The following is a 13,182-nucleotide window of genomic DNA, read 5'->3' as shown; positions in this document are numbered from 1 at the left end:
TCAAAAAACTTATCATGTACTGACAGGAAAATAAAGGTTTTTTAGTAATGGCATACAACAGCGCAGATATTCACAAGAATGTATGTGTTGTATTTATTAATTTCTTTGAATTGCGTAACAAAATTGGTTTTCTTCTGTTTGGATGCTTCAATGGCGTTGCTGTTACCCAGCATTCCCTGCGGGTGTGAATGTGCCCTATTCACACTGCGGGAGGTCAGTGCGCAGGCGCAGTGCTGAACTCCGCGGAACATGCGCAGTGTCACCTTGCCCAGAGGCGGGTGAGTACGGGAGAGGTTTTTTTATAAATGTTTTTATTAAAGCTTTTTCCAACCAATTTTTTTACATAACAAAAATAAACGAGAATTATTAAACAAACAAGGTGGGTGTTGTCTTTATACAAAGCAAAATTCACATTATATCCACAATTCCCCCCCACCTGAGTCCTCCTGCCCCCCCCCCCCCCCGGGATGCAGCTGCTGCTGACACTGCTCCCCTAGAAAGTCAAGGAAAGGTTGCCACCGCCGAGAGAACCCCATCAAAGACCCTCTCAAGGCGAACTTTATTCGCTCCAGGCTGAGGAACCCCGCCATATTGCTAACCCTGGTCTCCACACTCGGGGGTTTTGAGTGCCTGCACATTAGCAAGATCCATCTCCGGGCTACCAGGGAGGCAAAGGCTAATACCTCAGCCTCTTTCGCCTCCTGCACTCCCGGATCCTCTGACACCCCAAATATCGCTATTGTTGGGCTCACCTTCACCCGAGTGTCCTAGATCCTGGACATCGCCCTCGCAAAGCCCTGCCAGAATTCTTTAAGCGCCGGGCATGCCCAAAACATATGGGCATGGTTCGCCGGACTCCCTGCACATCTTGCGCTCCTGTCCTCCACCCCAAAGAACTTACTCATTCTCGCCGTCGTCATGTGAGCCCGATACACCACCTTAAAATGAATTAAGCTGAGCCTGGCACATAATGAGGAGGAATTTACCCTGCCCAGGGCATCAGCCCACAGGCCCTCATCCAGATCCATTCCCAGCTCCTCCTCCCACTTGCCCTTCAACTCCTCCACTGAGGCATCCTCAGCCTCCTGCAGCTCCTGATATATGTCCGACACCTTCCCCTCCCCTACCCAGATGCCAGACACAACCCTGTCCTGTATCCTACGTGGGGGCAGCAGCGGAAATGTCCCCACCTGCTTTTTAAGAAAGTCCCGAACCTGGAGGTACCTGAACGCATTCCCCAGGGGCAGGCCGAACTTCTCCTCCAGCGCCTGCACACTGGGGAAAGTCCCGTCTATAAACATGTCCCCCATTCTCCTAATGCCTGCCCTATACCAGTCTTGGAACCCCCCATCTATACTACCCGGAGCAAATCTGTGGTTATTCCGTATCGGGGTCCACACTGAGGCCCCCTCCTCCTGCCTGTGCCTCCTTCACTGTCCCCAAATCCTCAGTGCCGCCGTCACCACCGGACTTGTGGTGTATCACGCCGGTGAGAACGGCAGCGGCACCATGACTAGTGCCCCTCAGCTGGTGCCTCTGCATGACGCCGCCTCCAGCTGCCCCCTCCTCCATCATCAACTTTCTAATCATGGCCACATTGGCCGCCCAATAATCGCTGTAGAAGTTCGGCTGAGCCAGTCCTCCCCCTCCCCCTCCCCACAAATGCCCTTTTAACTCGCAGGGTTTTATTCGCCCACACAAATCCCATAACAATCCTATTCACCTGCTTAAAAAAGGACTTGGGGATGAAACTGGGGAGGCATTGAAAAACGAACAGGAACCTGGGGAGACCCGTCATCTTGCGGGAGAGGTTTTTGTTAATGGGAGAGAGTGGGCGGGGCGGAGGGAGGAATGGAGCCGGGAGGTGAGGGTGGGTAGGGAGCGGAGGTTTCAGAAACACCTGGTGTAGGCCCCAAGACCAAATATGACCCCGCAAGTCCGGAGTTTGTAGATCGGAGGGTTTTTCCTGAGAATAGGCCCAGATTTGAAGACCATCTTGTTTCAGCAGGAGCAGTGCGCACGCGGGACTATTTGTTTTACGTAATGGAGTGGGCGGGGCTTCAGGGTCCCAGTGACCAGAAGAGAAAAGTTTTGACTCGTTGATCTAAATCTGCTAATGGATGAGAAATGCCTCAATGAGTAAATAACGGCTGATTATAGAAGGGTAACTGAGGTGGCGGAATGGATGTGGAGGCTCCATAAACACCCTGTGGAGATGGCAGAATAAGAATCTAATGTTTAATCCAGGCGGGGCAACATCCGGGAGACTGCACATGACATCAGGGGGGAGTGGGAGGAGGAGAAAATGTTGTGAATTTCTCTTCTAGACTGACAGGAATGGATTCTGGAAACTCTTTTTACTGGAGGTTAGAAGGGGAGGATTTACACACAGCAAACTCAAATCAAGAGAAATGTTTTTCTCTTCTGAATTTTTAATCCTGGACTGACAGTGATGACTTTTTACAGGACATTAGGAAAGCAGAATTTTAAGGTGAATAACTCACCCAAGATTCACTTCAAAACCTGAGAGAAACTCAGTTTATTAGTACCTGAATGTAAGTGTTTCTGTTTTATTTGGGTTCAAGATTTAAACATCTGTGTAGCTGGAAATAGGGTGGAGCAAGATTTGCAAACAAGGATGTAGCTTAACCGGGACCCAATGTAGATCAGTGAGCACAGGGGTGATGAGTGAGTGAGTGGGATTCAGTTCAGGGGGCATGGCAGCAGAAATTTGTATGAACTCAAGTTTGGCAGGTTCCCTACCCTGAACAACATAATTGAACCAGTTTGTTTTTTTACAACATTCAGCAGTTTTTATGGTCACTTTTTCCTTGTGCCGGTCCCACACATCACCAGATTCAGTTGGCTCAGTTTCACAACCTGCCTTTGTCTCTTTGTAGGTTTGCACTTACACCTTTTTCTGGTTTTAATCAATTTCACAGAGTATGAGAAAGGGACAAATTTGCAGTTGGGAAACTCGAACTAGGTATCATATCAGGATCTGATTGAGTCACCCAATTTATCGTAACCTGAATATCTTTGGATTTTGAATATGGAAGGAGAAAGCACCATTCGCAGTTGGGAGAAACTAAACACATGCTCTGCGTGTGGACGAGACTTCAGCCAATCATCTGACCTCTTGAACCACAAGTGCAGACACAACGGGGAGAAAGCATGGACATGTGGGGACTGTGAGAGGGGATTCAATTATCCAGTTGAGCTGGAAACTCATCGGCGCAGTCACACTGGGGAGAGACCGTTCACCTGCTCCACGTGTGGGAAGGGATTCACTCTGTCTTGCAACCTGTTGGCTCACCAGCGTGTTCACTCTGAAGAGAGACCTTTTAAATACCCAGACTGTGGGAATTGCTATAAAAGTTCTGGCAAACTGTTGCGCCACCAACATATTCACAGTAATGAGAGACCTCAGGTGCTCTGACTGTGCGACTGGGTTCAGGCAATTATCTGATCTCACTGTACACCAGCGAATTCACACTGGAGAGAAGCCGTTTACCTGCAAAAAGTGTGAGAAGGGATTCAGTTGGTCGTCACGCCTGCTGACACACCAGCATGTTCACACTGGAGAGAGACCATTCTCCTGCACTGTTTGTGGGAAGGGATTCACTAATTCTTCCGCCCTGCTGAAACACCAGCGAGTGCACACTGGGGAAAGGCCATTCACCTGTTGTGTGTGGGAAGGGATTCACTGGATCAACCGACCTGCTGGAACACCAGCGTATTCACAGCGGGGATAGACCATTTGGCTGCTCCACGTGTGGGAAGAGATTCACTCAGTCATCAACCCTGCTGACACACCAGCGAGTTCACACTGGGGAGAAGCCATTCAACTGCTCCAGATGTCACAAGAGATTTGCTCACTCATCTACCCTGCTGAGACACCAGCGAGCTCACAAGTAACTACTTTGATAGAACTTTGCTGTTTATCCATTTGGGTGTGTTTCTAAAGAAAAGCAAGTCCAGCCCCGTTATAGGATTAATATTCCGGATTAAAGTCAAATCAGTTAGATGTTTTTAATATCTCCAACACAAGTTAGTTCCTTTTGAAGGGATCTCCCTCTCTTCTGTATCCCCTATCCTCACCTCCAAAAAGAGGAGCTTGAAGTTCTTTGAGGATATAATAAGCAGGGTGGATAAAGGGAACCAGTAGATGTGGTTTGCCCAAGACCGGAAGAAACGACAGAGAGTTGTGAACACCGCCCAATCCATCACGCGAACCCGCCTTCCATCTATTGACTCTATCTACACCTCCTGCTGCATTGAGAAAGCAGACAGCATAATCAAAGACCCCTCCCATCTGTGTTTTTCTTTCGTCCATCGGGCAGGAGACACAAAAGTCTGAGAAAAAGCACTAACAGGTTCAAAAACAGCTTCTTCCCCGCTGTTACGACTACTGAATGACCCTCTTATGGACTGAACTGATCTCTTCACAAATCTTCTCATCCGATGCCTGTGCCTATGTATTTACATTGTGTATTTATGCATGTCCTATGTTTTTTCATGCATGGAACGATCTGTCTGGACTGAAGGCAGAACAATACGTTTTACTGTACCTCAGTACACGTGACAATAAAACAAGTTCAATTTAGATTTCCAGAGGCATTCAGTAATAATAATGATCACCTTTTATTGTCACAAGTATGAAGTTACTGTGAAAAGCCCCTGATCGCAACATTCCGGCGCCTGTTCGGGTAAGCTGGTATGGGAATTGAACCCGTAAGGTACTACATACAAGGTTATTGCACACGATAAGGACTTATAGTGTTGGGGATGATTTTTTAGCATGGATAGAGGCTTGGATAACTAACAGAAAAGAGTGAGTTGGGATAAATGGGTCATTTTCAAATTGGCACATTAACTAATGGACTGCCCCTGGGATCAGTGTTGGGGCCACAACTATTTAGATCAATATAAATTACTTAGAACCATAGAATTCCTACAGTGTAGAAGGAGGCAATTCAGCCCATCGAGTCTGCACCTAGCAGCAGAGGGCAGTAGAGCAGAGCTGCTGATTGGCCGTTGCAGGGGAAATTTGCATACGTCCGTGTGCTCACCCTAACTTGGAGGTGGTTTGTGGAGGAGCTCTTGTCAAGTGACACTTAAACCCAAAACATTTCTTCAGTGTTTCCCTCCGTACCCCCTCCTCTAACCAAAAATAACCAACCGCTGTAAGGATCAAGAGGAAGACTCGAGGGCAGGTAGAAGTGGAAAATTGAACCGTGACATCACAGCCTGCAGGTAAGGGATTGGCTGGTGATTGGTAAGTAGTTTTTATTTATTTTCCCTCATGTGTTATCGTGCGGGGCGCAGAGGTTGCTGAGTGAGTGCTTGCTGAGAAGGGGAGTGAATAACAGGTAAGCTCTTTCTTTCTTTTTTTTTATCTAGAGGGGATGACAGGGAAGGTAGTGCAATGTTCCTCCTGTTTGAGGTGAGGGACGCCGTTAGTTCCCTGCTGATTTCATCTGTGGGAAGTGCACCCATCTCCAGCTCCTCAGAAACTGCGTTAGGGAACTGGAGTTGGATGAACTTCGGATCATTCGGGAGGCAGAGGTGGTCATAGATAGAAGCTTCAGGATGTAGTTACTCCGAAGAATAAAGATAGATGGGTGATGGTGAGAGGGGCTGGGAGGAAGCAGTCAATACAGGGATCCCCTGTGGCCGTTCCCCTTAGTAACAAGTATACCACTTTGGATACTGTTGGGGGGGGGGGGGGACTTACCAGGGTTAAGCCATAGGGTACAGGTCTCTCGCACAGAGTCTGTCCCTGTTGCTCAGCAGGGAAGAGGGGAGAGGAGTAGAGCATTAGTCATTGGCGACTCCATAGTTAGGGGGATAGATAGGAGATTCTGTGGGAACGAGAGAGACTCATGGTTGGTGTGTTGCCTCCCAGGTGCCAGGGTGCGTGATGTCTCGGATCGTGTTTTCGGGATCCTTAAGGGGGAAGGGGAGCAGCCCCAAGTCATGGTCCACATAGGTACCAACGACATAGGTAGGAAAAGGGATAGGGATGTAAGGCAGGAATTCAGGGAGCTAGGGTGGAAACTTAGATCAAGGACAAACAGAGTTATTATCTCTGGGTTGTTACCCATGCCACATGATAGCGAGACGAGGAATAGGGAGAGAGAGGAGTTCAACACGTGGCTACAGGGATGGTGCAGGAGGGAGGGGTTTCAGATTTCTGGATAATTGGGGCTCATTCTGGGGTCAGTGAGACCTCTACAAACGGGATGGTCTGCACCTGGACCAGATGTGTACCAATATCCTGGGGGGGAAATTTGCTAATGCTCTTCGGGAGGGTTTAAACTAGTTCAGCAGGGGCTTGGGAACCTGAATTGTAGCTCCAGTATACCGGAGGTTGAGAGTAGTGAGGTCATGAGTAGGGTTTCAAAGTTGCAGGAGTGTACCGGCAGGCAGGAAGGTGGTTTAAAGTGTGTCTTCTTCAATGCCAGGAGCATCCGGAATAAGGTGGGTGAACTTGCGGCATGGGTTGGTACCTGGGACTTCGATGTTGTGGCCATTTCGGAGACATGGATAGAGCAGGGACAGGAATGGTTGTTGCAGGTGTCGAGGTTTAGATATTTCAGTAAGCTCAGGGAAGGTGGTAAAAGAGGGGGAGGGATGGCATTGTTAGTCAAGGACAGTATGGTGGCAGAAAGGACGTTTGATGAGGACTAGTCTACTGAGGTAGTATGGGCTGAGGTTAGAAACAGGAAAGGAGAGGTCACCCTGTTAGGGGTTTTCTATAGGCCTCCGAAAAGTTCCAGAGATGTAGAGGAAAGGATTGCAAAGATGATTCTGGACAGGAGCGAAAGCAACAGGGTAGTTGTTATGGGGGACTTTAACTTTCCAAATATTGACTGGAAACTCTATAGTTCGAGTACTTTAGATGGGTCTGTTTTTGTCCAATGTTTGCAGGAGGGTTTCCTGACACAGTATGTAGATAGGCCAATGAGAGGCAAGGCTATATTGGATTTGGTACTGGGTAATAAACCAGGACAGGTGTTAGATTTGGAAGTAGGTGAGCACTTTGGTGATAGTGACCACAATTCGATTAAGTTTACTTTCGTGATGGAAAGGGAAAGGTATATACCACAGGGCAAGAGTTATATCTGGGGAAAGGCAATTATGATGCGATGAGGCAAGACTTAGGATACATCGGATGGAGATGAAAACTGCAGGGGATGGGCACAATGGAAATGTGGAGCTTGTTGAAGGAACAGCTACTGCGTGTCCTTGATAAGTATGTACCTGTCAGGCAGGGAGGAAGTGGTTGAGTGAGGGAACCGTGGTTTACTAAAGCAGTCGAAACACTTGTCAAGAGGAAGTAGACTTATGTAAAGATGAGACATGAATGTTCAGTTAGGGTGCTCGAGAGTTACAAGTTAGCTAGGAAGGACCTAAAGAGAGAGCTAAGAAGAGCCAGGAGAGGACATGAGAAGTCTTTGGCAGGTAGGATCAAGGATAACCCTAAAGCCTTCTATAGATATGTCAGGAATAAAAGAATGACTAGGGTAAGAGTAGGGCCAGTCAAAGACAGTAGTGGGAAGTTGTGCTTGGAGTCCGAGGAGATAGGAGAGGTACTAAATGAATATTTTTCGTCAGTATTCACACAGGAAAAAGACAATGTTGTCGAGGAGAATACTGAGATTCAGGATACTAGACTAGAAGGGCTTGAGGTTCATAAGGAGGAGGTGTTAGCAATTCTGGAAAGTGTGAAAATAGGTAAGTCACCTGGGCCGGATGGGATTTATCCTAGGATTCTCTGGGAAGCTAGGGAGGAGATTGCTGAGCCTTTGGCCTTGATCATTAAGTCATCTTTGTCTGCAGGATTAGTGCCAGAAGACGGGAGGATAGAAAATGTTGTCCCCTTGTTCAAGAAGGGGAGTAGACATAACCCCGGTAACTATAGACCAGTGAGCCTTACTTCTGTTGTGGGCAAAATCTTGGAAAGGTTTATAAGAGATAGGATGTATAATCATCTGGAAAGGAATAATATGATTAGAGATAGTCAACACGGTTTTGTGAAGGGTAGGTCGTGCCTCACAAACCTTATAGAGTTCTTTGAGAAGGTGACCAAACAGGTGGATGAGGGTAAAGCAGTTGATGTGGTGTATATGGATTTCGGTGGGCCCCGATCGCGGGCCAGGCCACCGTGGGGGCACCTCCCGGGGCCAGATCCCCCCTGCCCCCCCCAAGAACCCCGGAGGGCGCCCACGCCGCCAGGTCCTGCCGGTAAGGACCTACTCCAATTTACGCCGGCGGGACTGGCAAAAAACGGGCGGGACTTCGGCCCATTGTGGACCGGAGAATTATGGCAGCCCCAGGGCCCATTGAGTCGCGCCGGTCCCCGCCATTCTCCGAGGCGGGCGGCGCGATTCACGCCGGGCTGAATTTTGGGGTGCCGAATAATTTGGAGGACGGTGGGGGTTGGATTCACGGCGACCCCCGGCGATTCTCCGACCCGGAGGGGGGGGGTCGGAGAATCCCGCCCCTAATTTATAGATTCCAATTTAAAAGATTTAATATGTACACAGTCTTTGGTATTTGAGCTATCTCATCTGCTAAAAGTAAACTAAAAAAATACTCAACACAAATGAAATTTAAAAATCGCTTATTATCACAAGTAGGCTTCAATGAAGTTACTGTGAAAAGCCCCTAGTCGCCAGATTCCGGCGGCTGTTTGGGGAGGCTGGTACGGGAATTGAACCGTGCTGCTGGCCTGCCTTGGTCTGCTTTCAAAGCCAGCGATTTAGCCCTGTGCTAAACAGCCCCTTGTACAGACGGGAATGTGATTGCGTGACTACATCACTTAATTAAGGAGTCAGTGAAAGTGGAAAAGGAGACCATGGAAACCAAAAATTAACTCCTGAAAATCAGAGAGCATCTCTCGAGAAAATCTCAAGAAGAGCCATTGAAAAAATATATTTTGAGCCCTGGAGTCGGATCTTTCAGATGCTGAATTGTAGATTTTACACCAAAGATTTATTTAAAATAGAAGCAAAAGTTCAGAAATTTATTCTAAACAGGTTTCTGCTGAGAGTTCCTGGATTAAGGGGAAAGATCACAGATGGTGCTTTTAAAAATAGACACTGGTAGCCCCCACAATAAATGACATTTTCAGCAGATTAAGTTCCAGCGGTTATAGGGGTTAACATCAGCAAGTACAAAATATTGTCATATGATCAATACTAAACAACAGCAACAACAGCAGAATCCAACCCCTGCAGTCATTTATGAACTTGCTGATGTCTCTGGAGACATCGTGACTGAGTGAATCCCTTCCCACACACACACAGCAGTTGAATGGTCTCTTAGTGTGAGTGCGTTGGTGTGTCAGCAAGTTGAAAGACTTCACGAATCCATTCCCACACACTGAGCAGGTAAACGGTTTCTCCCCAGTGTGAGTGCGCTGTTAAGCAGTGAGGTTGGACGACCGATTGAATCCCTTCCCACACACGGAGCATGTGAATGGTCTCTCCGCAGTGTGAGTGTGTTGGTGAGCAGTGAGGTTGGATGACTGCCTGAAACTCTTTCCACAGGAGGTGCAGCCGAATGGTTTCTCTTCAGTGTGAATTTGCTGGTGTCTCAGAAGGGTGGGGTAAAACTGTGAATCCCTTCCCACACACAAAGCAAGTAAACGGTCTTTCCCCAGTATGGAGCCGCTGGTGTACAAGGAGGGAGGATGCCTGTCTGAAACTCTTTCCACAGGAAGTGCAGCTGAATGGTTTCTCCTTAATGTGAACTCGCTGGTGTGACAGCAAGTGGGATGATCCAGTGAATCCCTTCCCACACACAGAGCAGGTGAATGGCCGCTCACCTCTATGAACACGCTGGTGTGACAGCAGGTGGAATGACTGAGTGAATCCCTTCCCACAGTCGGAGCAGGCGAACGGCCTCTCCCCAGTGTGAGTGCGTTGATGTACAGTGAGTGCTGAAGAATGCCTGAACCTCTTTCCACAGGAGGTGCAGATGAATAGCTTTTCCTCAGTGTGAATCCACTGGTGAGACCAAAGGCCAGATGACTGAATGAATCCCTCCCCACACACACAGCAGGTGAATGGCCTCTCCCCAGTGTGACTGCGCCAATGGTTTTCCAGCAGGGAAGGGTAACTGAATCCCTCACATTTCCACGGTCTCTCCATGGTGCAGTGTCCTTGTGTCTCTCCAAGTTGGATGATCGCTTGAAGTCTTCTCCACATACAGGACACATGTATGGTTTCTCCCCAATGTGAATGGTCGTGATGTTTCTTCAGGCTGTGTAACTGGTTAAAGCTCTTTCCTCAGTCAGTTCACTGGAACACTCTCACTCAGGTGTGTTTGTCTCAATATCTTTCCAGTCACACTGATGTTTAAAAGTGTTTCTCACAGACAGAAGAGACAATCGTTTCTCCTTCAACATTCAAAGTCTGAGGATTTTCAGGTCCTGATGAATTGAGTGACTGTCAGATGATGTTTAGTTTCAGTCTCACATCTGTAAATCCTCCTTTCTAATATCCTGTAAAAGGAATTTACAAACGTCATCACTGTCAGTGGAGCATATAAATTCTGAACAGACAATTCTAGTTTCTCTGGAACATTTTTTCCTCTCTTGTTCCCCCAAAGCTGTAAATCCCCCTCCCACACACTCTCCCTCCTCCCTGGGCTGAAATCCAAACCCATCTCCCCATCTGCACCATTTCTTTCCTCCACTCCCAGTTTTCTCCCTCCCCCTCCTCTGCCTGGGTTCAGTTCTCCAGCTCCTGTCTGCAGACTGACAATAAAATCAATTATTTTCTTTGTCAATTATTCTTTTTGTCTACTATGTATGGACTGTGTACGTTCCCTTGGCCACAGAAAAATACTTTTCACTGTTCTTCGGTACATGTGACAATAAATCAACCAATCAGCCGTGTGAATCATCAACAAGATGCACTGCAGTAACTCACCAAGGTTCCTTAGACAGCACCTTCCAAACCCACAACCACTACCATCTAGAAGGACATGAGCAACAGATACCGGGAACCCCATCACCTGGAGGTTCACCAAGTCATTCAGCACCCTGACATTAAAATATATCACCGCTCCTTCACTGTCGCTGGGGCAACATCCTGGAACTACGTCACTGACAGCACAGTGGGTGTACCTACACCTCAAGGACAGCAGTGGTTCAAGAAGGCAACTCACCATCACCTTCTGATGGGAAACTCGGAATGGGTAATAAATGCTGGCCTAGCCAGCGACGCCCACATCCCGCCAAAAATTGAATAAAAAATATATATCTGCTGCTCCTGTCCTAGGTGGTAGTGGCTGCATGCCTGAGTGTGTGGGTGTGTCAGTCAATGTGTGCGGGGAGTGTCTGGTGTGTTCTTGATGTAAGGGTATCTGCTGATTAGATGGGAGTGGTTGTTGGTTTGGAAGGTGCTGTTCCCTGTTTCTGTAGTGTAGTGATTATCATGTTTGCTTAAAGGCCCTCGGTTTAAAACTACACAGAAACATTATCAAACCCCATTCATTTCTGTGTGTGGAAAAGTTACGCGATTGACATTTTCAGTATTCATTTACACCCATCCTGAATTGCCCTTGAATTGGGTTGCTGAGTTGATCAGCCGTGTGGAACCCCGATCCCCAGGGCTTCAGCCTGGTTCTCTGCTTTACTAGTCTAGATGTGGAGATGCCAGCATTGGACTGGGGTGAGCACAGTAAGAAGTATTACAACACCAAGTTAAAGTCCAACAGGTTTGTGTCGAATCACATGCTTTCGGAGCGCAGCTCCATCCTCAGGTGAATGAAGAGGTGGGTTCCACAACCACATGTATAGACAAATTCAATGATGCAAGATGATACTTTGAATGCAAATCTTTGCAGGTAATTAAATCTTTACAGGTCCAGACGGTGCAACTGGAGAGAGGGATAATCACAGATTAAAGAGATGTGAATTGTCTCAAGCGAGAACAGTTGGTAGGATTTCGCAAGCCCAGGCCAGATTGTGGGGGGTGAATGTAATACAACATGAATCCAAGGTCTCGGTTGAGGCTGTACCCATGCGTGCGGAACTTGGCTATCAGTTTCTGCTTGGCGATACTGCATTGCTGCACGTCCTGAAGGCTGCCTACCTGAGCCCACACCTCCACCCTATCCCCATAACCCAGTCACCCCACCTAACCTTTTTGGACACTAAGGCAATTTAGCATGGCTAATCCACCGAACCTGCACATCTTTGGACTCATGTCTGTGCTATCACTAAGACTGCCCGTTTCCACCTACATTACATTATCCGGCCTCTCTCTTGTGTCTGTGTGCCTGGGCTGAAACCTCGGTCATGCCTTTGTCACCTCCCGATTCGACAATTCCATTACACACCTGGCTCCCCCACATTCTACCTCTGTAAACTTAAATCCATCCAAATGTCTGCTACCCATGTCTTAATTCACAGCAAGTTCCTTTCCCCTATGATCCCTGTGCTCCGAGACTTGCATTCGCTCCCAGTCAATTCTCACCCTTGTTTTCAAATCCCTCCATGGCCTCATCTCTCCCTGGGTCTGTCATCTCCTCCAGCCCCACAACCCCCTGGGATATCTGCACAGCTCTGATCCTGGACTCTTGCACACCCCCGATTCCAATAACTCCGCCATGGTTTTAAGTTCCCTCGGCCCCAAGCACTGAATTCCCTCCCTAAACCTCCCTGTCTCCACCTCACTTACCTTCTTTCAGACTCTCTTTAAAACTCACCTCTTTGACCTCCTTTTGTTTCTGGGTGCCTCACTTTGTTTTATAATGTTCCTGTGAAGTTGACTGGGATGATTTATGATGTTAAAGGTGTTATATAAATAGAAGTTGTTGTTGTTGACTGTAACCCTGACCTCCTGTTTTACATCCCATTGGTTTCACAACAAACTCTATCTCTGATGTTTTGCCCCCTGCGGGTTTGCAGCCTCTATAAAGACCGCGGCGGTTAACTCAGGCCTATCACCGGGAGCAGGCCGCAGCTGCCCCGCCGCTCGATGCAAACCCGGGCCCGGAAACTTCTTATTGGGGTTTGGAGCCTACACCGGAGATCGGTGAAACCTCCCGTCCGAGAGCAGCATCGGCACTGCGCATGCTCCAGCTCACAATGCCCAGGGAGTGATTGACGGCAGCTCTGGGCCAGTAGGAAGAGAGAGGTGGGCCTGGAGGACCGAGTAGTTG

At 48.0% G+C, this 13,182-nt stretch overlaps 1 long non-coding RNA gene across 1 annotated transcript; it reads right to left on the bottom strand.

Moving 5' to 3' along the window:
- Positions 1–4,625: 4,625 nt before the first annotated feature.
- On the bottom strand, positions 4,626–13,182 carry LOC140418635 (uncharacterized). The gene is made up of 2 exons (XR_011945189.1): positions 12,727–13,182; positions 4,626–10,513 (listed from the first exon to the last, which is right to left on the bottom strand). It is a non-coding gene; the product is annotated as an uncharacterized lncRNA (long non-coding RNA).

The sequence above is a fragment of the Scyliorhinus torazame genome, chromosome 5 (genome assembly GCF_047496885.1).
Source record: "Scyliorhinus torazame isolate Kashiwa2021f chromosome 5, sScyTor2.1, whole genome shotgun sequence".
NCBI classification, from domain to species: domain Eukaryota; kingdom Metazoa; phylum Chordata; class Chondrichthyes; order Carcharhiniformes; family Scyliorhinidae; genus Scyliorhinus; species Scyliorhinus torazame.
Note: the sequence above shows the minus strand (reverse complement) of the source record. Positions and strands in the feature narration are given on the sequence as shown.